Below are 26,347 nucleotides of genomic sequence, written 5' to 3'. Positions count from 1 at the left end.
TCAGCATGGGTTTGTAACTAATAAGTCATGTCAGACTAACTTAATTTCCTTCTATGACGGAATCACTGATTGGGTGGATCAAGGAAATGCTGTAGATATAGTATATCTTGACTTCAGCAAAGCATTTGACAAAGTATCTCATACAATCCTTATTGAAAAAATGACTAAGTATGGAATGGACAAGGCAACTGTTAGGTGGATTCATAACTGGCTTAGTGATCGGACCCAGAGAGTGGTCGTAAATGGCTGCACATCCAGTTGGAAGAATGTCTCAAGTGGGGTACCACAGGGCTCTGTCCTGGGCCCTGTATTGTTCAACATCTTTATCAACAATTTAGATGAAGGAATTGAGGGTAAACTGATTAAATTTGCTGATGACACAAAGCTAGGAGGGATAGCTAATACTAGAGGAGAGAGAGGATTCAAAAAGATATAAATAAACTGGAGAAGTGGCCAGCAACTAACAGAATGGTTTTTAACAGGGAAAAAAAAAGTACTACATCTGGGCAATAAAAATGAAAAAAGCATATACAGAATGGGAGGAATTGGGCTAAGCAACAGCACATGTGAAAAAGACTTGGGTATACTAATAGATCACAGACTGAATATGAGTCAACAGTGTGATGCAGCAGCAAAAAAGGCAAATGCAATTCTAGGATGTATTAACAGAAGCATGCAGTCTAGATCACGTGAAGTCATTATTTCCCTCTGCTCCTCTTTGGTCAGACCTCATCTGGAATATTGTGTCCAGTTTTGGGCACCACATTTTAAAAAAGACATCAACAAACTGGAGCAAGTTCAGAAAAGAGCGACCAGAATGGTGACCGGTCTGCAAACCCTGTCTTATGAGGAAAGGTTGCAGGATTTGGGAATGTTTAGTTTGCAAAAGAGAAGACTGAGAGGAGACTTAATAGCTGTCTACAAATATCTAAAGGGCTGTCACATTGTAGAAGGATCAACTTTATTCTCATTTGCACAAGGAAAGACTAGAAGCAATGGGATGAAACTGAATGGGAGGAGATACAGATTAGATATTAGAAAAACCTTTTTGACAGAGTGATCAATGAGTGGAACAAGCTGCCACGAGAAGTGGTGAGTTCTCCTTCAATGGAAGTCTTCAAACAGAGGCTGGACAGACATCTGACTGGGATGATTTAGCGAATCCTGCTTTGAGCAGGGGGTTGGACCAGATGGCCCAGGAGGTCCCTTCCAACTCTACGATTCTATGATAACTCCCTGTGTTATTGCTTTTATGAATAACACTTATAAAGCTAATACTAAAATACGAAATTATCACAGATACATAGGGAGATTTAACTGTCTAAATAAAAATCAAAGCAAAGTATAAATATTTACCATAACAATGGAAGCACGTCATCAATTCTGTATTTATCACCCACTCCTAGTTTTGGATTACAAATACTGATAGTGTGACCATAGACTTAAAGGTATGTAGAAAGAAAGCGCACCATGCACAGATCAACCGGGACTGATTGAGGCAATGTGGTGAGCGTAGTCACCTACGGAGGGTGTGCGAGGCAGGCACAACCCTGGAGGAAACTGAATAGGAGTCTCCTGCCGGCTGCTGCTCCCCACGCCGGATGTATCGAGAGGTCTAGAAGGAATCACATGAGAGTGGAACGAGTGCTACTGAGTGAAGTAGAATTCCACTAGCTCTATTAAAAAGTTTTTTTATTACACACCATCACTAGTGGAAATCTGCTTCACTCGGCAGCAGGTTCTCCTTCTACTTTCATGTACGTAGCCCTAAAGGGACTCTGTCTGCACAGAATGACTGTTCAAACCAAGCACAGGCGCTCAATGCAGCACCCTTGGTGCAGCCAAACATTTTAGTGAACCTTCCCGCCTACTTGTTTTCCCATCTATAAAGCCAGAGCTGTCAATCAAAATAGAGGAAGGGCGGAAATAGGGAAAAAAAAACAAGCAGATGGAAGGAACAGTTAAAGGGGTTGTCCACTTCTTAAAAGAAATGTTTGGCCCTGATCCCACAGTGTCGGCACTTGCTCTCCCCAGAACTCTGATGCGGTGTTGCGACACGTGACGCCGGCACCCAATCAGCGCTGGTGTCACTGACTCCGCCTTTGGACAAACTGAACATGAAGAGGAAGTCAGGGATCAGCTGCAGCCCGGTGGAAACCACCTATGCCACCGTTGAGAAACACGTGATGGTGTCTCCGCAGTGTCGGATGTTGATCTCCATGAGTTCATTCATCCTCCTTTTCATAGTCTTTTTACTAGGCATTGCTCCTACCAGCCAGTTTCCTACTCCACACTGATGAGGGGCAATACCCCGAAACAGCTGTATGTGGATGGATACCATGTTTTGGCATAGGTGGTTTCCTTCATTGGAGACTGCCCTTCCCGTGGTTGTTCCTTCCCGGACAAAGACCTGGCTGGTCATTGCTTGCGTTGAGAAACATGTGATGGTGTCTCCGCGGCTTCTGTTTTATATTAGAGATTGTGACTGTTGTGGACGCTGAACCAATAGGCTGAAATTAATTCTGCTCAATATTATTAAAATTAGAACTATTTTATATTATTTGTATCACTTAAAACTTAGCAGAATTAATTCTGCTGAGTCGCTGCTATATATCACGATAGGGCCGATTGAAACTTGTATCCTACCCGTTACCTCTCCACTCACTCCCTCCTAGACCCTTCACAATCCGGCTTCCGCCCCTTACATTCGACTGAAACTGCACTCATCAAAGTTACCAATGACCTTCTGACAGGAAAATGTTATGGTGACCACTCACTGCTCATTTTTCTCGACCTTTTTGCAGCTTTTGACACTGTTGACCACCATCTCCTACTCTCTAGGCTCCAGTCACTGGGCATTAAGGACACTGCTCTCTCCTGATTCTCTTCCTATCTTTCTGACTGCTCCTTCAGTGTTCTGTTCTCTGGCTCCACTTCATCTCCTCTTCCTCTCACTGTTGGGGTACGTCAGGGCTCAGTCCTTGGCCCCCTTCTCTTCTTTCTCTACATAGCCCCAATTAGACAGACCATCAGCAGATTTGGCTTTCAGTACCATCTTTATGCTGATAACACACAGCTATACACGTCATCCCCTGACCTTATCCCGCTGTACTCAGGGTCGGACTGGGTTATCTGGGGCCCACCAAGGGAATGGACTCTAGGGGCCCACCCTACAGCTATATGCAAATATCTGTCAGTCGTTTATCCTGATTATAGTGGAGCATCGACTGTAAAACACAGGTGGCTCCTGCACATCTACTGTGCGCCCCCATAACTGGATGTATAATTACGGTAGTTTACATTAATGGGATTCTTTGGTTAAAACAAGTTATCACTGATCCATGGGTGGACTCCACAGGATAGGTGATCGCTTAGGTCCAACCATTAGAAACTGCATCGATTGAAAGAATGAGGAAGTTTTATCGTTGATAGAACACTTATCCTCATTTTAAAATGGAACGGCAGGTGGGATGTCTGACCGAAGCTCCATTCATTCTCTTTGGGGCTTCTAGAAAAAAAAAAAGTGCAGCCACTGAGGAAATTAATGGATCAGTGGTCAAGTCGGACATGCCACTCCAGCCTAATGGGGATGAAAAGTTCCACATTTTGCTGAATGGGTCCAAGTAGTCAGAACCCCACCAATCAATAGGTTATCACTTATCCTGTAGAGAGGTGATTACTTTTTTTTCACAGGCGAACCCCTGTAACTATATCTCTGACGCTGTGATCCAAGTATTTAATCTCTAATGGAAATAAAGAATCTTTGCCTAAGTAATATGAGAGAACAAATGACCGCCTTACACAACACAAACCCCTATACCAAGACAAATAATACCACATACAGGGAACAAATACAACCACACCATGACCAGACCACAGTGACCGTATAACACTGCATACAAGGAACAAATCCTGCCAGACCTTGAACAGACCACGTAGTGACCAACTAATACCACAATCAAGGGACAAATACAGCCACACCATGACCATACCACATATTACCACCACATAGTGACTGAATAATATGACATATTACTAGCATATAGGGACAAAATAATACCACATACAAGGAGAAATACTGCCACACCGTGAACAGACCACAAATTACCACCACATAGTGACTGAATACTACAATACTGATCATGAATACAAACCACAATATTAACAACACTTATTACCACCAGTAACATTATACACAGTACCTCTGTATATAGTGTCAGTGTACAGGTAATACAGGGATCACCAGTGATATTATACACAGGAGCTCTGTATATACTGTCAGTGTACAAGTAATACAGTGATCACCAGTGACATTACACACAAGAGCTCTGTATATAGTGTGAGTGTACAGATAATACAGTGATCACCAGTGACATTACACACAAGAGCTCTGTATATAGTGTGAGTGTACAGATAATACAATGATCACTGATGACATTGTACGCAGGAGCTCTGTATATACTGTCAGTGTAGAGGCAATACAGTGATCACTAGTGAGATTGTACACAGGAGCTCTGTATATAGTGTCAATGTACAGGTAATACAGTGATCACCAGTGACATTATACACAAGAGCTTTGTATATACTGTGAGTGTACAGGTAATACAGTGATCACCAGTGACATTATACACAGGAGCTTTGTATATAGTGTGAGTGTACAGGTAATACAGTGATCACCAGTGACATTATACCATTATACACAGGAGCTCTGTATATAGTGTCAGTGTACAGGTAATACAGTGATCACTAGTTACATTATACACAGGAGCTCTGTATATAGTGTCAGTGTACAGGTCATACAGTGATCACCAGTGACTAGAGTTGAGCGACTTTAGTCGGATCGGGTTTCATGAAACAAAATTTGTTTCAGATGAAACTGGTCCGACTAGGGCAAAAAAAGTCGGAGTTTCGTCCGAACCCCGACCCCAAAGCAAGTCAATGGGAAATAAAAGTCGGCATTGAGCGGATGACATTCATCCACTCAATGCCGACTTTTATTCCCCATTGACTTGCATTGGGGTCGGGTTTCGGACGAAACTCCGACTTTTTTTGCCCTAGTCGGACTAGTTTCATCTGAAACAAATTTTGTTTCATGAAACCCGATCCGACTAAAGTCGCTCATCTCTACGAGTGACATTATACAGTACACAGGAGCTCTGTATATAGTGTCAGTGTACAGGTAATACAGGGATCACCAGTGACATTATACACAGGAGCTCTGTATATAGTGTCAGTGTACAGGTAATACAGTGATCACCAGTGACATTATACACATGAGCCCTGTACACAGTATATAGTGTAAGTGTACAAGTAACACACTGACTCACCTGTGATGTCTGTAGTTGGAAGTCTTTCATTTTCATCCAGTGCAGACCACCATCACTTGTTCCAGCAAGGACTCGTCTCTGCAGAAAATAACACAGTTATCTATAGTGATCACTTCCAGAGCACATTCCCCACTATTTTCCTTGACTTCTACACTATGTCAGATGAAGTAAAAAAAGACAGTACCGCCGAGCACAGTAGCAGGAGCCCCTTTTGTTCTCCCCCATGGAAGACAGTAACCTCAAAAGTAAATTAAATTGCAGCAGTAACAATGTCCCCTGATTGGCTCCTACAATAATTACGTCCCCACTTGCCACAATTAACCAATAATGTATGTTCCTCATCCTGACCTCCATACAGTAATTGTCACCCCTTTATTTAATAAGGTGCCAGATCCTGGGCCCCTTTATTTAATGTCCCCATCCTGGACCCCAATGTCCAGTTATAATGTCTTCATCCTGGGCCCCCATGTCCACTTTAATAACGTCACCTCCCTCGGCCCCTATGTCCGACCCTATGGCCACAACCTTGCCCAATCACAGAGGGGGATTCTTCTCACCTTCTTGCGTTCCCCAGCGTCCTCTTGTGGCTTCATATTTGGGGTGGTCGTTAAAATGGCTGCCGACTGCTGCTGCGACAGGACGCTCTGCTCTGTGACAGGCCGCGCTGATATCACATAGCAGTAACATTGAAAGGCCGCCGGCCTATCAAAGGCTGCAAGAGTAGTTTAACAAAACTGCTATGTGACATCAACGCACGGCCTATTACAGAGCAGAGCGCCCTGTCACAGCTGCAGCCGGCATTCATCATGATGTGCGTTGCTGCCAGGATCTGTCCAGGTTTTCATGGACCTTGGGCGAAAGAGTATCAGTGGGTACCTTTAACACATGCCAGGATTCCTGATGCACAGATAAAAAATACAGGTATAGTACAATATATGGGCACCACATAGTCCTCCACACAGTATTATGGGCACCTCATAGTCCTCCATACAGTACTATAGGCACCACATAGTCCGCCATACAGTATTATAGGCACCACATAGTCCGCCATACAGTATGATGGGCACCACATAATCCTCCATACAGTATGATGGGCACCACATAATCCTCCATACAGTATTATGGGCACCACATAATCCTCCATACAGTATTATGGGCACCACATAGTCCTCCACACAGTATTATGGGCACCACATAGTCCGCCATACAGTATTATAGGCACCACATAGTCCGCCATACAGTATTATGGGCACTACATAGTCCGCCATACAGTATTATAGGCATCACATAGTCCGCCATACTGTATTATGGGCACCACAGTCCGCCATACAGTATTATGGATACCACATAGTCCGCCATACAGTATTATGGGCACCACATATAATGCTCATTCATACAGTATATCACAGGCCCCATGCAATGCTCCTCCACAGTATTATGGTCCCTCTGCTCCTCCATACAGTATATTATGGGCTCCCATGCTCCTCCATACAGTATATTATGGGACCACATGCTCCTCCACACAGTATTATGAGCACTGCTCCTCCACACAGTATTATGGGCCTCCAAGCTCCTCCATACAGTATATTATGGGCCCCATGCTCCTCCATAAAGTATTATGGGTCCCCTGCTCCTCCATACAGTAATTATGGGCCCCCATGCTCCTCCACACAGTATTATGGGTCCCCATGCTCCTCCACAAAGTATTATGGGCACTCTGCTCCTCCACACAGTATTATGGGCCTCCAAGCTCCTCCATACAGTATATTATAGGCCCCATGCTCATCCATAAAGTATTATGGGTCCCCTGCTCCTCCATACAGTATATTGTGGGCCCCCATGCTCCTCCATTCACCTCCATACAGTATATTATGGGCTCCCTGCTCCACACAGTATATTATGGGCCCCCATGCTCCTCCATACAGTATTATGGGCCCCCATGCTCCTCCATACAGTATTATGGCCCCCTGCTCCTCCATACATTATTATGGCCCCCTGCTCCTCCATACATTATTATGGCCCCCTGCTCCTCCATACAGTATATTATGGGCCACCTGCTCCTCCATATAGTATATTATGGGCCCCCATGCTCCTCCATACAGAATATTATTGACCCTCTGCTCCTCCATACAGCATTATGGCCCACTGCTCCTCCATACAGTATTGTGGCCCCCTGATCCTTCATACAGTATTATGGCCCCCTGCTCCTCCACACAGTATTATGGCCCCCTGCTCCTCCACATAGTATTATGGCCCCCTGCTCCTCCATACAGTATTATGGCCCCCTGCTCCTCCATACAGTATTATGGCCCCCTGCTCCTCCATACAGTATTATGGCCCCCTGCTCCTCCACACAGTATTACGGCCCCTGCTCCTCCATACAGTATTATGGGCCCCTGCTCCTCCATACAGTATTATGGCCCCCTGCTTCTCCACACAATATTATGGCCCCCTGCTCCTTCACAATATTATGGCCCCCTGCTCCTCCACACAGTATTATGGCCCCCTGCTCCTCCATACAGTATTATGGCCCCCTGCTCCTCCATACAGTATTATGGCCCCCTGCTCCTCCACACAGTATTATGGCGCCCTGCTCCTCCACACAGTATTATGGGCCCCTGCGCCTCCATACAGTATTATGGCCCCCTGCTGCTCCACACAGTATTATGGCCCCCTGCTGCTCCACACAGTATTATGGCCCCCTGCTCCTCCACACAGTATTATGGTCCCCATGTAATGCTGCATAAATAAAAAAAAAATCAAATACTCACCTCTCCCGTTCCACCGCAGGTCCTGTACACTCAGTGACTCAGCATCTCTCCCAGCTCTGCAGCGCTCAGGACAGAGAGGCTGAGCACGCAGTGATGACGTCATCGCACTCTCTGCCCTGAGACGCCGCAGAGTCAGAGAGCGCTGAAGACCCTGCAGCTGCCAGAACGAGGAAAGGTGAGTATTAGAGGGAGCCCCGATTGATGCCAGCACTGATGCCGGGGGGCCCCGACTCACAGACCTCACCTCACCCTTTGCTGCGTCCTGCGTGTCCCACTCCCCGTTTGCCCAGGGCCCCCAGCGCTTACCTGAGTTCACAGGGGCCGGTGGTGCCGCCACCTCTGGTCGGGACAGGACTGCTTGCACGGGACAGCATGCGTCCCGTGCACATGCGCGCCTGGGCCTCCCTCAGTGTTAAAGGGCCCGCGTCCTTTTTTTTTTTCTTCCTTCTCTCTGGGGCGGGGCCCACCGGGCATTTCCCCGGTATCCCGGTGGGCCAGTCCGACCCTGGCTGTACTACAGAACACCAGTGACTGTCCGCAGTCTCCAACATTATGTCCGCCCTCTATCTGAATCTCAACCTCTCCAAAACTGAACTTCTTCTGCTCCTGCCGTTTACTAACCTCCCTAAATCTGACATTTCCCTCTCTGCGGGTGGCACCATAACACCCCAGCAGCAGGCACGCTGTCTGGATATTATATTTGACACCAATCTCTTCTTTACATCCCATATACAATCTCTTGCGACTTACACCTAAAGAACATCTCTAGAATCCGCCCTTTTCTCACAATGGAAGTAACAAAAACCCTCATGTCGCCTTGATCCACTCCTGCCTGGACTACTGCAAAGCTCTATTAATTGGCCATCCCGTTACTCGACTTTCCCCTCTCCAGTCCATACTTAATGCAGCAGCCAGGGTCATTCATCTGGCTAATCAATACTCGGACGCGTCCGCTCTTCGCCAATCGTTACATTGGCTACCCATTCATTATAGAATCTAATTCAAAGTACTTGTACTCACCCACAAAGCTCTCCACAGTGCGGGACCCCCTTACATCTCCTCCCTCATTTCTATCGGCCTAACCAACCACTACGCTCTGCAAACGACTTTCGACTAACCTCTGCACTCTGCACTCCTGACTCCAAGTCTTCCCGACTCCAAGACTCCCACTCCCGACTCCAAGACTTCTCCCGCGCTGCGCCAATCTTTTGGAATGCTCTACCCCAAGAAATTAGGACTATCCACAGTTTGCATAGTTTCAGGCGCTCCCTCAAAACACATTTGTTCAGAGCGGCCTATCACATTTACTAATCAAAGTTATTTTATGTGGAAGTGTGCATGTGTAGCCCATTCACTATCCCCCACTCCCTCAAGATGGCTGGACCATCATTGTAAATACACACCTGTACTTTGTATTTCCCCCACCTCATTGTAGATTGTAAGATCTCATGAGCAGGGTTGTCTAATTTTGCTTTCATTACTGTATTGTTAACGTTGTTACTTATGACTTGGGTTTTGAAACTGGTAAACTATGAAGTACTGCGGAATATGTTGGTGCTATATAAATAAAGATTATTATAATTATTACTTGTAGCAGAGAATCAGCACCAGATAATTCACTGCTTTTTATAAAATCTATAAATCATTTGCTCACCTTAGGCTGGTTTCACATTTGCGGTTGTGTCCGCAGCGTTTCTACAGCATACATCTGCATGCGTTGTGTTTTCCTATCATTAACATTGTGGACACAGGTACATGCGTTTGTATGCTTTCTGCCGCATTTGATTACGCATACGTCGTTTAGGCTTGTGCGGCTGGGCGCAACATTTTGCAATTTTGCCCCCGCCTTATGCATGCAGCCGCTTGTGGAAAGAATGCATCAAAACAATGCATTACAGTCTATGAGAACGCATGCGTTCGCAAGCACACGCGTTTGCTAGCGTTTTCGTACGCATGTTTTTCCAGAGTAAACCTATCTAGACACTGATTAGCCACCCCCCACACAAAGATAGATAAAAAGAGGGAGTGGGCACTGTCAGTCCACTACTCTACAGACTGGGAACCAGACTAGAAGCTCTGCAACTGTGAAGAATCACAACTTTGGATAATGTGAGTTGTGAGGTAGCGCTGTCATTCGGGTAGGGGATTCTCACTTGGCAGCCAAATAATCACATCCGGCACTGGTTTTCCAAAAACAATCTCAGTCCTTGTGGTTTATTCAGGCATCATAAACCATAACCAGCAACATAAAGTTCATATTCACAGCATAGCGCCCTTGACAGACCTTCACTCTGTCCTCCCTGTGGTCACACAGGTTATACAATGTTCCATGCGCAGGCTCTTCAGCCTCATAGTTATCTCACCCATCAGAGTTCTACCTCATGGATGTTTCTCCATGCTGCAGACGTCCATTCCCTCCTCTGGGGACTCGCAGACATGTGCAGCCACTACACACAGGCACTTCAGTGAGGCAGACACATCTCCCAGTGAGACCTTCTAAACGGACCAACCGGGTCCCTGCATTCACCCCATGTGACCTACCCTGGCCACCTTACATGGTCCATACCCACGCCCACCGGGTCACATAGCTATGACCTCATCATAGGTCCTCGAACTCTTCACACACACTTTGCAATAGCGTTCTTAAACACACTCCCTGGTTGGGTTTGTAGGTAACTGGGACTGCCCGTCTCCCCAGCTACCTGGAGACTTCTCCCTGACACATTGAAACAACATGTCAGCAGTATCACTGCTGATCAACACACACATAAGTCTCCATCTCAAGGCCACCCACATTGAGATACATAACGGTCATTCAGGACTCTGCCATTCATCCTCTCTCCTAGGACATCCACACAGCACCCCCTAGTGGACACAGTGGTCACTACACCACAGAGTATAAAAGCGAATGTCTGTCTGTCCTTTTTTATGTACTAATTTCTGTCTCTTTTTTTCTTGCAGCATTCATAATGTCTTCCTCGTCTTCTGAGGAGCGCCCTGGCCCTGAACGTGCTGGACGGGAAAGTGAAGTGAGTACATTCCCTACTGATTAGTAAGTATTCTCTGGCACATATACACATGTGGCAAAAGCTTTTTTTTTTTCTTTTTCGGAACAGTTCTTCCACTGCAGCGGAGGCAGAGCAGGAGCAGCCAGCACAAGGTTGGGTGGCAAGATGGCGTGTAAGTATACTTGACTGATTTTATTTTATTTCTTTTTCTTGACTGTATTATTCTTGCCTGTTTTTTATTTCTTCACTTTGCTTCTTTCTTCCCTTTTTTGTCTTGACTACTATTCTTTTATTTTTTTCTTGCCTGTTTTCTGTATCTCTTGTTTTCTTTCTTTTTCTTATTTTTACATTAATGTCTTTCTTTCTTTTTTCTAGGTTCCAGAATAAAGACGTAATAGATAATGACCTCCTAATTTCACTGGTCGAGGAGTGAGTCTCATTGTGGGACACCCGGGTTCAGCAGCACTCGGACAACGTGGTGATCCGGCGCCTGTGGAATGAGGTGGCCCAAGCGATGCTGGATGGGACAACGCCCCGCCACGGATCAACAAGGCATTTAGTAAGTATTTTAATGTTGTGTGATGCGGCAGTGACCTTGGTCGGGACCACACAACTGTGTGTGATGCGATAAACTCCTGTGAGTTTCTCGCATCACACAAAGTTGTCTTATCCCGGCCGAAAGTGCATTGTCTAACTATTTTTAATTTTTTTTTTACAGTGCACAAAGTCAGAACCCGTTGGTGTTCGATGAAGGGTCGCTTCAACAAGGACCTTCATCAGGAGAGCCAGGCTCGCAGTGGTTCTGGAGCATGGATGCGCAAATATAAATATCACCGCATGCTGGTGTTTTTGAGACCGGTCCTTGCCCAGAGAATGTAAGTATTTTTGTGGTGTATTGGATTGTGTTGTATTCCCTGTATTTTTCTATTCCACAGGAGTTGGCACTTTTACTATTTAAATTTTTGGTACTAATTTTTTTCTTTTCTTTTCTCAGCAACTGGAGCAGCACCCTTGTGTCTGGATCTGGAGCGGTCCTTCATCGAATAGCCACGGACCCATCCCAGCCATCCACCAGCGAAGCAGCAAATGGGCACATATTGGAGACCAGGAAGCTGGTCCATCAGGTGTTCCCCTATCCCAGGCCTCTGCCACAGTTTATTTGGAGTATTCCCGCCAGTGGCAGAAGGCCACGGACAGAACATTCATGCCCGAGTTCATTCACCTGATCAATGTCATGCAGGCCTGCAATGCTGCTTACATGCAAGCTATGCAGCAGACTCGGTACTTGCAGCAGTCAGTGGTGGCATTTCCACACTGACACGCTTGACCTCAATACCGAGTTCTGCTGCATACCACTGCACGGCCACCACCATTCCAAGCCCTGCCGGACAACATTATAGCGCCACCACCATGCCGAGTGCTGCTTCTGCTTGGCCCTCCTCCACCACCACCACCACCGACATGCTGCAGCAACCGGACCCTGGCAGGACATCCACTACCAGCATGCAGCAGCAGCAACTGGACCCTGGCAGTCCGTCCACCATCACCAGGCCACAGAATCAGCCGCAGCAGCACCAGAATCCTGCCAGACCATCCACCATCACCGGGCAGCAGCAGCACCAGGATCCTGCCAGGACATCAACCAGCATCAGGCCGCAGCAGCAGCACCAGGATCCTGCCAGGCCGTCCACCAGCACCATGCCGCCAGAAGACACCACACCAATGCTCCCCATAAGATAGCACCGCAGAACACATGACAGGGACAGGAAGAAAAAAACCCACGGACTCTCGCATTCCCTCCCCCCTCACCTCCCAATGTGTCTGTGATGTCCGGTTTGTCTCTCCCTTCCAGTGTGTCTGTCCCGTCCCATGCCTCTTCCCATCCCTGACCCCACTAGTTTCATCGCCCCTTCTCCTGCAACCCGTTTGTAGTCTTTACCCAGTCAGTCGTCTCATCTCAACACCTCCAAGTTCCGTCACTTTACCCCAAATCGCCGCAGTTTTTTTTTTGTAAATAAATTTGAGTTTTTTTGCCCGTACTACTGTGTGGTTCTTTGTGTATTTCACCGCCGGCAACACACACCGTGCGCCGAATAAACACACTGCGCCGTACACTTTGTGTTTTTTCCACCTCATAGCTCCAGGAGTGACAACTTGAACACTGCAGCTTTGCTTCTTGTGTTTGTCATGGAGCTATGAGTTGTCAAAAACAAATATGACTTGTATTTTTTCCAGCATCTCTTCAGTCTGTGTAATCTATTGGACACAGAATGAAGAGATGATGGAGGTAATACAAGGCATATCTATACTCACATGGCCAGGTGTCAGAAATAGTGAATTCAGGATGCAGAAAACCCAGCATCCTGAATTAACTATTTCTGACACCTGGCCTGGTGAGTATAGATGTGCCTTGTATTACCTCCATCATCTCTTCAGTCTGCGTCCAATAGATACTGCAGACTTAAGAGATGCTGGATCGAATCAGACGTCACCTACCATAGCACTGATATCATAAGTGGATTTGAGAGGAAAGACATGAGACTCGGTACAGGTCTCAATACAGGTTTTTTATTTACACCAAACATTAGGAACATTTTTAACATTACAGGTACAGACACAAACACAAAAAAACATTTTATTAAACCATTTCATCTTGCCCTGCGACACATCCGATATCAGAAACAAAGTAGGCAGCAAATTGATCCCTCATTTGGGCAACTTCAACTGTTGACCGCAGAGGGTGATGATGGTAATCTGGCAATGGATTTGAAACAGGTTCATCAAGTTCAATGTTGGGTCGTTCTTTAATCATTATGTAGTTATGCAGAACCACACAGGCTTTGACAACCTCATCGACAGTCTCCACTTTTAGATTAATGGCTGCTCCAAGAATGCGCCATTTGGAGACAAGAATCCCAAAGGTACAGTCAACAGTTATTCGTGCCCTGGTCAGTCTGTAGTTAAAAAAATTTCTGTGTGGTTCAAGTCCCAACTGGAGTATGGTTTCAGTAGGTTTTTACACATCTGAAAGGCCTCATCCCCAACATTAATAAATGGCATTGGCGGGCCTTGAGTGTTGGGAAGAGGTTGTGGCAGGGGGGAATTAAAATTTTTTCAATACAAGCGTTGGCCCATGTCCTAGTTTTTGAAAGTCTGGGAGTCATTGCCACTGCCAAAAGCTCCAATGTCCACGGCAATAAAGCGACAGTCCACATCTGCTATGGCCATGAGCACTACAGCAAAATATTTCTTGTAGTTGAAGTACTCAGATCCAATTCTGGTGGGTTTGGTAATGCGAATGTGTTTTCCATCCACTGCTCCCAAACAGTTGGGGAAATTACACACTCGCCAGAAATTTTCGGCAATTTCCAGCCACATTTCCGCGGTGGGTAGGGGGATAAATTCATCCCGGAGAACGTTCCATAAAGCCCAGCAGATGTCTGCAACTATTCCAGAGAGGGTGGTAATTCCGAGCCGGTATTGAAAATTGAGCGATGATAAGCTCTCTCCGGTAGCCAGGAATCTGCCAAACAGAGAAAGAAAAAAATTACAAACAATAATATTTATGACGGGGTTTAGCAAAACACATAAAGGAAAAAACAATTAATACATGGCAGAACAATAAGAATTATGACAGGTGTTTGTTTTGAAATATTACGTACCTTAATGTGACCAGGAGACGTTCCTCAGCAGGAATCACTCTACGGAGCTGGGTGTCCCTGTCTCCTGATGGCTCCTTGGACACGACCAAGCAAATCCCGGAAGGTCTCTTGAGACATCCTGGTATATTCTGCAATTTTCTCCAGGCTGGCATGGAGCTCGCTGTATAGGGTATGGTAGGCTCCACGGCTCTCCCGGACTTCGATAATGGGGTGTCTCCAAAAACGCCGATGCCATCTTCTCTGTCTTTCTCTGTTGCTCACAAGCAAATGCAAAGGCAAGAAACAGCTTTATACCCACGTCCAGGTTGAAATAAAAGCTCTCCATGCGAAGATCCATCGTGACGCAGGATACAGTAGCAAAATCTGAAGATTTCAGCTGTACAAGGGTCTATATAAAGATATCCCATAACACACGCCCATTGGTGTCCCATTGGTGGTGTCTGCTTATCTAGATTTTTCTCCTGGAAAGTTTTTCACCTTTAGAACTCATGCGCACAAAAAGCGCAAACGCATGCTAAACGCATGCAAAAGCATGCAAGCGCTGTGTTTTTTGGACCGCAAGCGTAAGCTGATGTGTATAAAAAATGCTATGTTTGCACGTGGTTTTTAGTGCGTTTGAGGTTGCGGAAGATACGCTGCAGATTCAACTGCAAATGTGAAACTATCAACCATCGTACCTCGAGAAACAGCTACACACAGTAAGATGTTCCCACACACAGTACGATGCTACCACAACATACGATGTCCCCACAGCTCTCACCACATAGTACGATGCCCACACAGCCTCAGTCACACACAGTATGATTTTCCCACACACAGTGCAATGCCCCCACAATGTAGGATGCTCTACAGCCCCAGCAACACACAGTTCGATTACCCCACACACAGTAAGATGCCCCCACAGCCCCAGCCACACAGTATGATGCCCCCCCCACAGTACAATGCCACCACATATACCATTCCCCCACAGCCCCAGCCACACACAGTGCAATGCCCCCACACACAGTACAATGCCCCCACAGTCCCAGCCCCACACAGTATGATGCTCTGACAGCTCCCCATCATAATTTGATGACCCCACACAGACAGTCTGAGGGCCTCACAGCATGATGGGTCTCACAGCACTCACAAGGTTTGATAGTCCTCACAGCCCTCCCTACACACAGGATGGTCCCCACAGGCAGCTGCATTAGGTATGACTGTCCTCACAGCGCCCCACACATGGTATAATGGTTCTCATGAGCCCCTATACACCGTATAATCCCCCACAAAACCCCAGAAGGTATTATGGTCACCACAGCCTCCCTATATAGTAAGAGCCTCCACAAACATAGCCACTTATATTCACTCACAGCCCCCCATATAATGATGAACAAAAAACTCACCTTGTTCCCATTCTCCTGGTTTTCTGAACCTGTCTTTCTTGCATGCACGCACGTTCTGCACAGCAGACACTTGTGCCGAATAGTGGAAGGAGCAGCGACTGCCTCCTCCACCATATATTGGGACGTCGGTAGGGTTGCTTCTTCCACCATATATTGGGACGCTGGTAGGGTTTCCTCCTCCATATGTTGGGACATCAGTAGGGTTGCCTTCTCCATCACATACTGGGATGCTGGCAGGGTTGCCTCCACCATATATTGGGTCACCGGTAGGGTTGTCTCCTCCAACATATATTGGGATGCCTGTAGGGTTGCCTCCACCACTAAGTATGGAATGGACAAGGCAACTGTTAGGTGGATTCATAACTGGCTTAGTGATCGGACCCAAAGAGTGGTCGTAAATGGCTGTACATCCAGTTGGAAGAATGTCTCAAGTGGGGTACCACAGGGCTCTGTCCTGGGCCCTGTATTGTTCAACATCTTTATCAATGATTTAGATGAAGGAATTGAGAGTAAACTGATTAAATTTGCTGATGACACAAAGCTAGGAGGGATAGCTAATACTAGAGAAGAGAGAGAGAGGATTCAAAAAGATTTAAATAAACTGGAGAAGTGGGCAGCAACTAACAGAATGGTTTTTAACAGGGAGAAATGCAAAGTACTACATCTGGGCAATAAAAATGAAAAAAGCATATATAGAATGGGAGGAATAGGGCTAAGTGACAGCACATGTGAAAAAGACTTGGGTATACTAATAGATCACAGACTGAATATGAGTCAACAGTGTGATGCAGCAGCAAAAAAGGCAAATGCAATTCTAGGATGTATTAACAGAAGCATACAGTCTAGATCACGTGAAGTCATTATTTCCCTCTACTCCTCTTTGGTCAGACCTCATCTGGAATATTGTGTCCAGTTTTGGGCACCACATTTTAAAAAAGACATCAACAAACTGGAGCAAGTTCAGAAAAGAGCGACCAGAATGGTGACCGGTCTGCAAACCCTGTCTTATGAGGAAAGGTTGCAGGATTTGGGAATGTTTAGTTTGCAAAAGAGAAGACTGAGAGGAGACTTAATAGCTGTCTACAAATATCTAAAGGGCTGTCACATTGTAGAAGGATCAACTTTATTCTCATTTGCACAAGGAAAGACTAGAAGCAATGGGATGAAACTGAATGGGAAGAGACACAGATTAGATATTAGAAAAAACTTTTTGACAGTTAGAGTGATCAATGAGTGGAACAGGCTGCCACGAGAAGTGGTGAGTTCTCCTTCAATGGAAGTCTTCAAACAGAGGCTGGACAGACATCTGACTGGGATGATTTAGCGAATCCTGCTTTGAGCAGGGGGTTGGACCAGATGGCCCAGGTCCCTTCCAACTCTACGATTCTATGATTCTATGATTCTATATATTGGGACACTGCTAGTTGCCTCCTCCATTATATATTGGGACACCGCTAGGGTTGTCTCCTCTACTAAATATTGGGACACCGCTAGAGTTGCCTCCTCCATTATATATTTGGACACCGCTAGTGTTGCCTACTCCCCTATATATTGGGATGCTGCTAGGGTTGCCAACTTGACATTATTTTTTTCTGAACAGCTAATTAAAAAATCAGACAGGCAAAAAAAAAAAAATTATGAACAGACTGAAAAATCTTAATAAATCATTATGGCTGTAATTGGTACATATCTACAGTCTATAATTCTGATATGAAGACAATAGCTGCATTCACTGTAAACTTGTGAGAATTAGTCAAAATTATTTGCATATGTTTCTTCAGCTTAAAAAAGTGTAAAAAAAAAAAAAGTCTTGAACACCTTACATGTTTTTTATAAGCGGTCCTGGAATTTCTGACCAGTTGGTAACTTTGGTTGCCGAGAGGGCGATTGCATGGTGCAGCCCGTGCGCCACTGTTTTCAGGTCCTTTGGTTGCCTCAGTCCACGAGCCAGACGGCCGGGTGTTCTGCGTGCTGCACTATGCCCAGGTCTAATGTATTTACATAGATTTGAGTTACTGCAAATTATGTCCTTCTTGGCTAAAAATACTCTTCAAAATTGTTAAGAGGAGTATTTTTACCCCTCTGTAAAATATGTAGTGTGACCTCTGCCAGAGCCCATCCTATGGAGAATTAGGGGCACCCGAAGTCAGACACTCAGCAACTGATGGCCCTTTAACCCCTTTATGACCATTTTGCGTTTTTGCTTCTTGCGCCGCTTCTTCCCGGAGCCTAACTTTATTCTTTTGTCAAAATAACCGTGTTAGGCTGGTTTCACACGTTTTTTTTTCCGCTGTGTTTTTGCGCATAAATGCGCATACGTTTTTTCCTATACTTAACATGGGTGCGCATTTTCATGCGTTTGTACGCGTTTGTATGAGCAAGCGTTTTTTGTAGTGTGCACCCCGGCGCACAAAATGCATCCTGTTGCATTTTTTGTGCGTCCGACCTGTCAAAAAAACGCATGCGCACGCAATGCGCACGAAATTCACCCAAAAACCTATTAAAGCTTATGGGAGCGCTGACGTGCGCATGGTCATGCACACGTCAGCGCAAAAAAAACACATGCGCAAAAAACAAGAAAACATAAAAACGCATGATGCGTTTTTTATGCGCGTTTGCACTGCGCATGCAGCGCAGAAAAACGCAAGTGTGAAAGTAGCCTTAGGGCTTGTTTTTTGTGGGACGAGTTGTACTTTTGAAAGACACCATTGGTTTTAACATATCGTGTACTGGAAAACGGGAAAAAATTACAAGTGTGATGAAATTGCAAAAGAAAAGTGAAATATCACATGTTTTTTTTAACCATATTCACTAAATAAATGCTAAAATGGACCTGCCATTATGATTCACCAGGTCATTACGAGTTCATAGACACCAAACATGTCTAGGTTTTTTTCTTATTTAAGTGGTAAAAAAAAATCCAAACTTTGGTAAAAAAAAAAAATAAATGGCGCCATATTCCTAGACGTGTAGCGTCTCCATTTTTCGTGATGTCGGGTTGGGTGAGGGATTACTTTTTGCACGTTAAGCTGACGTTTTTATTGATACCATTTTGGTGTAGATACAATCTTTTGATCGCCCGTTATTGCATTTAATTGCAATGTAGCTGTGACGAAAAAAACATAATTTTGGCATTTTGAATTTTTTTTTTCGTTACGCCATTTAGTGATCGGGTTAATTTTCTTTTTATATTGATAGATTGGGCGATTCTGAATGCGGCAACACCAAATATGCGTATGTTTGATTTTTTTAATTGTTTTATTTTGAATGAGGCAAAAGGGGGCCGATTTGAACTTTTATATTTTTTTTAATATTTAAAAAAAATTTTTTTTTACTTTTTCATTGCTTCAATTGTCTCCATGGGAAACTAGAAGCTGCCATAACCCAATTGCCTCTGCTTCAATCACGCAGTGATCAGATCGCCTATGTGTAGCAGAAATGGTCACTTGCTTTGAGCGCCAACCACCGAGCAGCACTCATAGGAATCCAGCTATGACAACCATAGAGGTCTGCTGGAGAACTCTGGTTGTCATGCAAACCCATTGTTGACCCAAAATCACGTGATGGGGTTACCAATTGACGGGATTTTAGAAGCGCTTCCGTAAGCGCGAATTAAATGCCGCTGTCAGAGATTGACAGTGGCATTTAACAGGTTAACAGCGATGGGTGGATCGCGAATCCGCCCGCCGCTGTTAGAGGCACATGTCAGCTGTTCAAAACAGCTGATATGTGCAGGGAAAGACGTCGGCTCAGCGCTGGAACCAAAATCAAAGGGAGGGATTCTGACGTGGGCGTATTATTACAACCATTGGAAAGGGGTAAAAATGTTGTGCTATATGACTTCTAAAATGGACCAAGCTGTATGGGTCAGAGAAAGGTAAGTAACCACAGTAGGGCGACATACACTGAGAAACACCGCTGGGACCTAATACAGTAAATTGGTTACATAAGCAATTATCATGTTTTTATTTACTTTTTCTAAAAATAAAAAAAAATGTACTGTCTTTTTCAGAGCATAAGACGCACCCCAAATATTGATGAGCAAAATTAAAAAAAAAAGATTTTAAATAAAATGAGGTTGTCTTATAGTCCAAACTTACGGTAGCATACGTGGGGGGTGTACTGGGGTCACAGGAGGCAGCGTCAGTGCTGCAGGAAATCAGCGGCGGTTGGAAAATGCTGTAGGCCCTGGTTGGGAGAAGGGGGTGTCCCAGCGGTGCAAGGCTGCGAGTCCTGGGCTAGAAGGAGGGGTTTCAGTGGTGAGGCAGACCTGAGTGCATTGATTTCCCAGCGGTGGGCTTCAGGAAGATGGCTGACCTCGGCTGAGGTCCCGCAGCTTCTCCTGTGAGCCCACTCCACAACTGCTGCCTCCCACCTCCCGGCTTTCTGTAGCAGGAACCCTGCCTCCTGTGACCCCTCCTCCACAACTGCACCCCACCCACCCTCGCTGTAAGCTATATTTGGACCATAAGACACACCCCAATTTTACTCTGAAATTTTGGGGGGAAAATTGCCTCTTTTAGTCCAAAAAATATGCTAAATGCTGTTGAGGACAGGAAAGAAATAGTCAGTGAAAACTGAGCGATTTAGTGTGGATCTACGGGTGAGGACTTTGCTGCAGATAATTTCCCGAACAAATTGCAATGTCTGAACATGCCCCGAGATTTAGAAATATAGCAATGAAAATTAAATCCATAGTTCTCAAACAGTTTTATTAAAAACACAAACACTGTATTTTTCGGACTATATGACACACCTCGGTTTTAGAGGAGGGAATTAGGAAAAAAATTGAAACAAAAATGTGGTAAATTCTATACTTAATATCCCCTATCCTGGTATGCAGGGCCCCGTCTCTGTCCTGGTATGCATGGCCCCATCCTTATCCTGATAAGATTGGCCCCAATTCCTATCCTGGTATGCAGGGACCCCATCTCTGTCCTGGTATGACTGACCCTAATCCCTATCCTGGTATGCATGGCCCCACTGTTATCCTGATATGCATGGCCCCATCTGTATCCTGGAATGCATGGCCTCATCCTTATCCTGTTATGCATGGCCCCCACCCCTATAGCGGTATGCAGAGCCTCCATCTCTGTCCAGGTGTGCATGGCCCCCAGCAGAAAAAAACCCTTTGTGCCTCCCTGAGGCCACGCGGCGTCCTGCTCCGATGCCAGTATGGCGTGGTATGGAGTGAATTTTCATTTCTCTTTAGCAACGGGCACAGGAGTTAGCCTCAGCAGCCGGATCCTGCCTCCTGTGACCCGTTGCTCTGCCACTGCCGCTTCCCCACCTCCCCACCACAGCCAGATTAGGGACATCCGGACTATAAGATGCACCTCCTATTTTCCTCCACATTTTTGGAGGAAAAAAGTGCATCTTATAGTCCGAAAAATACAGTAAGTCTAGCAAAAAGGAGAAAGCTGTAAATATATTGCTACATAAAAGTCTATAGCAATGAACTTTATAAATCAATAAATAGAACTATGCCACGTTAGATAAGTAGCAAAAACAAAAAGCACACGAGTGAAATCACCCCCCACAGCCTCACCAACATGCAGCCTCACAACATTGAAATTACAAATGTGAAGAAAATACAGCTTCTTGGAAATTGCTAAATTTATTGAAAAATAGATAAAACATGCTAAATTGCAGAGACAGCACATGAAAGCATGCGTAAATACATACGATTCAAAGAGAGTTTTCTAGATCTCCTAACCACTTTGTGGGTACGTAAAGATTCAGAAGCAAAAAAGATACGAAAATATCATTTTTTATCTTTATTAATACAATGTACAGAATACCAATTTTATAAAATGACATCCATTCTAGATACTGTATAATCCAGATGGAAAAAACAGGTGGACAGCAATTAATGACTATGGAAATGATGGAGGACATGTATAAAATATCCTCATATACAAAGAATCCTCCATGTTGGCACAAGACAGCACACTAATATTTCCAAAAAATCTAAAGTGCATAGTGCATGAAGTGTGCTACCTCAGCGCAAACAGGGGGATCATATCCATAAACAACATAGTAACATAGTTATTAAGGTTGAAGGGAGACTTTAAGTCCATCTAGTTCAACCCATATCCTATCCTAACTTGCCCTAACATGTTGATCCAGAGGAAGGCAAAAAAAACCCATGTGGCAAACAGTAAGCTTCACATTGGGGAAAAAAATTCCTTCCCGACTCCACATACGGCAATCAGACTAGCTCCCTGGATCAACGCAATATTAAGGAAACTAGTGTATATACCCTGTAATATTATACTTTTCAAGAAAGGCATCCAGTCCCTTCTTAAATTTTAGTAGGGAATCACTCATTACAACATCATATGGCAGAGAGTTCCATAGTCTCACTGCTCTTACAGTAAAGAATCCGCGTCTGTGAGTATGCTTAAACCTTCTTTCCTCCAGACATAGAGGATGCCCTCTTGTCCCCATCACAGGTCTAAGAGTAAAAAGATCATTAGAAAGCTCTTGGTATTGTCCCCGCATATATTTATACATTGTAATAAGATCACCCCTAAGCCTTCGATTCTCCAAACTAAATAACCCCAAATGTAATAACCTGTCTTGGTATTGCAGACCCCCTAGTTCCCTAATAACCTTGGTCGCTCTTCTCTGCACCCGCTCCAGTTCAGCTATGTCTTATACACCGGAGACCAGAACTGTACACAGTATTCTAAGTGTGGTCGCACTAGTGACTTATATAAAGGTAAAATTATGTTCTCCTCATGAGCATCTATGCCTCTTTTAATGCATCCCATTATTTTATTTGCCTTTGCAGCAGCTGCCTGACACTGGCCGCTAAATGTGAGTTTGTCGTCCACCCATACACCCACGTCTTTTTCAGTGAGTTTTGCCCAGTGTTTTACAATTAAGCACATAATTATACATCTTGTTCGTTCTACCCAAGTGCATAACCTTACATTTATCCCCATTAAAGCTCATTTGCCATCAGCCCAAGCTTCTAGTTTACATAAATCCTCCTGTAATATAAAATTGTCCTCCTCTGTATTGATTACCCTGCAGAGTTTAGGGTCATCTGCAAATATTGAACTTCTACTCTCTATGCCCCCTACAAGGTCATTAATAAATATGTTAAAAAGAAGCGGGCACAAAACTGACCCCTGTGGTACCCCACTGCTAACCGTGACCCAGTCTGAGTGTGCTCCATTAATAACCACCCTTTGTTTCCTATCCCTGAGCCAGCTCTTAACCCACCTACACATATTTTCCCCTATCCCCATTGTTCTCATTTTATGTATCAACCTTTTGTGTGGCACCGTATCAAAAGCTTTTGAAAAGTCCATGTACACCACGTCCACTGCATTCCCTTGGTCCAGTCCGGAACTTACCTCTTCATAAAAGCTAATCAGATTAGTCTGACAGGAACGGTCCCTTGTAAACCCATGCTGATATTGGGTCATGAGGTTATTATTCTCCAGATACTCCAGTATAGTATCTCTTAGAAAACCCTCCAGGATTTTACCCACAGTTGAGGTTAAACTTACTGGCCTATAATTTCCAAGTTCAGTTTTTGTCCCCTTTTTGAATATTGGCACCACATTTGCTATACGCCAGTCCTGTGGTACAGACCCTGTTATTATGGAATCTTTAAAGATTAAAAATAATGGTCTATCTATGACTGTGCTTAATTCCTGCAGTACTCGGGGGTGTATCCCATCCGGGCCCGGGGATTTGTCAATTTTAGTGATTTTTAGACGCCGCCATACTTCCTGCTGGGTTAAGCAGGTGACATTTAACAGAGAATTTTTATCGCTGATCATGTTATCCGTCATGGGATTTTCTTGTGTAAACACTGTTGAAAAAAGTCATTTAGCATATTGGCTTTTTCCTCATCCTCATCCACCATTTCACCCAGACTATTTTTAAGGGGGCCAACACTATCATTTTTTAGTTTCTTACTATTTATGTAGTTAAAGAATATTTTAGGATTATTTTTCCTTTCTCTGGCAATGAGTCTCTCTGTCTCAATCTTTGCTGTCTTGATTTGCTTTTTACAGAATTTATTTAATCTTCTGTATTTAGTTAATGCCTCATCACTACCTACTTGCTTTAATTCTCTAAATGCTTTATTTTTGTCCCTTATTGCACCCCTTACAGCTCTATTTAGCCATAGTGGTTTCTTCCTATTTCTTGCATGTTTATTCCCATTAGGTATATATTGTGCACAGGTCCTATTCAGGATGCTAATAAACGTCTCCCATTTTCTTTGTGTATTTTTATGTCTCAGGATATCGTCCCAGTTAATTGCACCAAGATCATCTCTCATCCGTTGGAAATTTGCTTTCCTGAAGTTTAGTGTCCTTGTAACCCCTCTACTACACATCTTATTAAAGGATACATGAAAACTTATTAATTTGTGATCACTGTTACCCAAGTGACCCCCAACCCTTACATTTGATATTCGGTCTGGCCTGTTGATTAATATTAGGTCTAGCAGTGCCCCCCCTCTTGTTGGGTCCTGAACCAGTTGTGAAAGGCAATTGTCTCTCATAGTAGTCAAAAACCTATTACCTTTGCTGGAACTGCAGGTTTCTGTTCCCCAATGTATTTCAGGGTAGTTGAAGTCCCCCATAATAATGACTTCTCCTTGAGTCGCAGCTTCATCTTTGCTTTATGAGGATATTCTCTGTTGCTTCCATTATTTTTAGAGACTTATAACAAACCCCTATCAGTAATTTATTATTTTTTCCCCCTCCCCTTATCTCTACCCACAGGGACTCTACATTTTCATTAGATTCATATATATTATCACGAAGGATGGGTTTTAAGGATGATTTTACATATAAACACACGCCTCCCCCTCGCTTATTTGTACAGTCATTTCTGATCAGACTATATCCCTGTAAATTAACCGCCCAGTCGTGGCTCTCGTCCAGCCTTGTCTCAGATATCCCCACCATGTCATAATTATGTTCCAACAACATTAACTCCAATTCCTCCATTTTGTTGGCAAGGCTTCTAGCATTAGTATACATGCACTTTATGTATCTCTCTGTACCTCTATTCTTTCTTAAATTATTAACTGTTCTAACCCCACCCCCCATGCCACCCCCACCCCCAATTTCATTATTTGTGCCCAGGTCTCTAGCTGCACTGTCTTCCCCTCCTATAAAAGGAATACCCTCCCCCCCGTCCCTAGTTTAAACACTCCTCCAACCTTCTAGCCATTTTCTCCCCCAGCACAGCTGCACCCTCCCCATTGAGGTGCAGCCCGTCCCTAGCGTAGAGCCTGTAGCCAACTGAGAAGTCGGCCCAGTTCTGCAGGAACCCAAACCCCTCCTTCCTACACCAATTCCTGAGCCACTTATTAACCTCCCTAATCTCCCGTTGCCTCTCTGGCGTGGCACGTGGTACAGGAAGTATTTCCGAAAATACCACCTTGGAGGTCCTTGCTTTAAGCTTACAGCCTAATTCCCTGAAATCATCTTTAAGGACCCTCCACCTACCTCTAACTTTGTCATTTGTGCCAATGTGCACCATGACCGCTGGATCCGCACCAGCCCCTCCCAGTAATCTGTCAACCCGATCAGCGATGTGTCGGACTCGAGCGCCAGGTAGGCAGCACACCGTTCGACGATCCCTGTCTTTGTGACAGATTGCCCTATCTGTTCCCCTAATAATTGAGTCTCCCACTACCAGAACCTGTCTGGCCTTCCCTGCTCTCCTATTTCCCCCCTTACTGGAGCAGACACTCCTCCGGCTTTCAGAGGACATGCCTTGCTGCAGCAGTGCTACTCCTGCACTAACACTCCCCTCATCTGCCAACTTAGCAAACTTATTGGGGTGTGCCAGATCAGGACTAGCCTCCCTGGTGCTCTTCCCTCTACCCCGCCTTCTAACTGTCACCCAGCTAGCTGCTTCATTGTCCTGCAGCTCCAACCTAGCATCCCCCCCTCATCTATCCCATTGAGCGTCTGCTCAGTGAGCAGAAGACTCCTTTCCATATTGTCAATGGATCTCAGTGTTGCCAGCTGCACATTTAGATCCAGTATCTGGGCTTCCAAATGCACAACGTGCTCACATCTTGCACAGCAGTATGCACCCTCGACCGGCTGTTCAAGGATTTCATACATGCGGCAAGACGTGCACTGGATGGCATTGGCAATAGTGGAGCACATCCTAATGGGGATTGCACCAGACAATAAGATAAGCAAA

The 26,347-nt window shown here is 44.9% G+C and overlaps 1 protein-coding gene and 1 long non-coding RNA gene across 4 annotated transcripts in view; both read right to left on the bottom strand.

Annotated features, from left to right (window-relative positions):
- Positions 1-26,347, bottom strand: part of LOC141073618 (uncharacterized) — a 295,600-nt gene that overhangs the window by 191,208 nt on the left and 78,045 nt on the right. The window lies entirely within an intron of this gene.
- LOC141074305 (uncharacterized) lies at positions 21,760-24,878 on the bottom strand. The gene is made up of 2 exons (XR_012227182.1): positions 22,769-24,878; positions 21,760-22,730 (listed from the first exon to the last, which is right to left on the bottom strand). It is a non-coding gene; the product is annotated as an uncharacterized lncRNA (long non-coding RNA).

This window comes from Dendrobates tinctorius, unplaced genomic scaffold, assembly GCF_039654945.1.
Source record: "Dendrobates tinctorius isolate UK_male_01 unplaced genomic scaffold, ASM3965494v1 ptg000014l, whole genome shotgun sequence".
NCBI lineage: Eukaryota > Metazoa > Chordata > Amphibia > Anura > Dendrobatidae > Dendrobates > Dendrobates tinctorius.
The sequence above is the reverse complement of the archived record's forward strand: the minus strand, read 5'-3'. Positions and strand labels throughout refer to the sequence as shown.